Below are 3,315 nucleotides of genomic sequence, written 5' to 3'. Positions count from 1 at the left end.
GACGTCGCCCGCTCTATCAATAGGAGAGCACAAAACGCCATTAATCTAACCCAGGTTGGTGCGAATCTGGCCGGGCCGAAAACACTATAAATTTGCTTGTCAACGAAGACTCGGGCTGATAAACAGACCAAGAATTGTGTATAATAGTAGTTGCTCGATTTTCTGGGGGATGGCGTTGCACTGTCAGACAGGGCCTCGCTGAGTGCGTTCGAAAAGAAACAATGGATCTGTTACAATGAACTTTCTGAACTTATTATTGCACCGTATGCAACAATTCTGAAAATTCTTGGATAAAGAACAAACTATTGTCGGATTTGTCAGTACTTGTACATGTTCTTATCTGATGCTGAACAAACATAAACGACGTTTTCACGGCTCGATTTACGCCGAAGTTATAACATCGATGTTATGAAACTGACTAATCATAGCTATTACTCTGAAGAATGGAATGACTGTGATTGGCCAGTTTCATGTATCAATGTATAATTTCGACATAATGCTGGATTCACACCATGCATCCGATGTGCGTCGTACGACGCTCCGCAACCAATCAGAAAACAGGATTCCGATTAATTTTGCTTCGTATCATCGGAATCCTGCTTTCTGATTGATTGCATAGCGTCGTACGACGCAAATCGGACGCAGTGTGAATCCAGCATAACCTAGCCGTATAAACGTTGTTACAGAGAAATAGATGAACGGTATAAGAAGTTAGTTAAAAAGGATAGATGATATATCATTCGTTTTTACCAATGATCAAAAGGGGTGGCACCCAGTTGGACACGGCTCAATTGAACGCGAGCCACTCACAGCGCTTGAGACTACAAAGCTCCTAAGCACCAGTCGATGTGATTGGTGGTGTCCAATCGAGCTGTGATCAATCGGGATTACCCCGTTTGCTGATATCATTTATACAGTCGACATTATAAAGGAAAAAGGTCTCACTCTGCAAACTTCGATTAAATTCGAATTTTCGAAATGGGAAAGGATAAATGACAATTGTACGAAATGTAAGGGTACCGTTCTGAAAAAAAACCGTATTTGAATTGAACTTATCCGTTTTATATAATACAGCTCAATTTACACACTTTTGTAAACGGTACTTCTAAAAAAATTATCAATAGTCGGTAATAAGCACTATACTTCACGAGGGCGAAGAAATGAATCGTGGTCACTACATGTGTATGTTGGGAACAGGCAAAAAATCGGAATGGTATTGTATTACTGTAATGATCCTTTAAATACATTACATGTAAAGATTATAAATAAAAATTTATTCTGTTTGCAATCGAAATAAATTTATTTATTTAGTATATTTACGATCTAGTTAATTTTGATGTACGTATCATTTATTAAATATAATTAAAACTTCTCTTCTCTGTTTATTATAATTTCTAAAATTAATTCATTTAAATAAATATGTATATTAGGTGTACAACTTTGTTTCCGTCGTTTTTTTCTGAAATTCGAGGCTTTATTGTAAAAAAAACTGGTTATACATTTATGATTCAAAGTATTGTCCATCGCTGGCCACTATTTTCTCCCATCTTTCGGGCAGCGTACGAATCCCGCGTCGAAAAAACTGGTCATCTTTTGAGGCAATTTACGAATCGATCCAATTTTTTTACTTCTTCATAAGACCGGAAGTGCTGGTCAGCCAGACTGTGTGCCATTAATCGAAACAAGTGATAGTCAGAGGGAGCAACGTCTGAAGAATACGGCGGGTAGGGTAGGCTTTCCCATTTCAACGTTTCCAAGTATGTCTTGACCACTTTCGCAACATGGGATCGAGCATTGCCACGCTGCAAAATCACTTTATCGTGTCTCTCGTTATATTGCGACCGTTTGTCTTTCAATGCTAGGCTCAAACGCATCAATTGCGTTCGATACCGATCGCCTGTGATTGTTTCAGTCGGTTTTGACAGCTCATAATACACTACGCCGAGCTGGTCCTAACAAATACAGAGCATGACCTTGGAGCCGTGAATATTCGGTTTGGCCGTCGACGTGGAAGCATGGCCGGGAATTCCCCATGATTTTCTGCGCTTGGGGTTATCGTAATGAACCCATTTTTCGTCCCCAGTCACAATGCGATGCAGAAATCCCTTCCGTCTTTGCCTTTCAAGCAGCTGTTCACAAGCAAACAAACGCCGTTCAACATCTCTCGGCTTCAACTCACACGGCACCCAATTTCCTTGCTTCGGAATCATTCCCATGGTTTTGAGGCGTTTTGAAATGGCTTGTTGAGTCACTCCCAATGATCGTGCCAATTCTTCTTGATTTTGACACGAATCAAGTAATGCTTCCAATTCTGCATTTTCGAAAACTTTCTCTCTTCCACCGGTCTTCGACGTCAAAATCACCGTTCTTGAAGCGTTGAAACCACTCACGATACGTTCTTTCACTAATAGCGGCCTCACCATAAGTATTTGAGAGCATTCGATGACCCTCAGTCGCAGATTTCTTCATATTGAAGCAGAAAATTAAAACCTCCCCCAAATGACGAGAATTTGGCTCGTAAACTGACATTTTCAATCGAGAATAACTTTATGATGCAGACACAAATCGACTAATGTTTCTATGGGGTTATGTTGACAGATGCCCAAGTTTATTGTATGACGTCTATGATCTATTTATTTCGACCACCACTTACCGCTAAAGCCATTTATAGGAAAACGGCGGAAGCAAAGTTGTACACCTAATATATGATCCCAGGTTTTGCAATAGTTAATGGCAGATTGTTGAGGTCATTTCGAGTTGAAAGTCTAACACTAAAACGTTGAAGCTACAATAATTTTTGAACAAAAAAAGAAGTTACCTGTTATACTTGTTATACTTACAAGGAAACACAACTAAGTGAACCTCTCCGATTTAAATTAGCTTTCAGTATGATGTTTTATGGACAAAAATAAGAGACGTGTTTTTTTATACGTCCTAAGTTGCACGTTGAGGAGGTGAAATCCTACTTCGAAGATGTCGATTTTTTTCTTTCAGATTGAATATTGTCGAAACTGTAAGAGATAGATAAAAGTTTTCAAAGTGAAAATTGAATGGCATGAAGAGTACTTTAAAACTATAATAAAAAAAATTTTTTTCTTTAATATTTTTGATGCTCCCACGGGTGCTTTCTATGTAAAGATTATGCGTTTCGTGGGTTTTCTCCGTGTCCAGATCCATTCTTGGAATGTCAACGTTTCGTGAACTTTGCAGTCCACTTCATCAAGGCGAGGATTAGCCTAATACTGCTGTTCCTTCAGGCCGTTCCTTTTATATTACGCTGCTTGTGCAGTGGTGGGGGGGGGGGGGGGGGGGGGG

This window comes from Trachymyrmex cornetzi, unplaced genomic scaffold, assembly GCF_001594075.2.
Source record: "Trachymyrmex cornetzi isolate Tcor2-1 unplaced genomic scaffold, Tcor1.1 scaffold485, whole genome shotgun sequence".
NCBI classification, from domain to species: domain Eukaryota; kingdom Metazoa; phylum Arthropoda; class Insecta; order Hymenoptera; family Formicidae; genus Trachymyrmex; species Trachymyrmex cornetzi.
The sequence above is the reverse complement of the archived record's forward strand: the minus strand, read 5'-3'. Positions refer to the sequence as shown.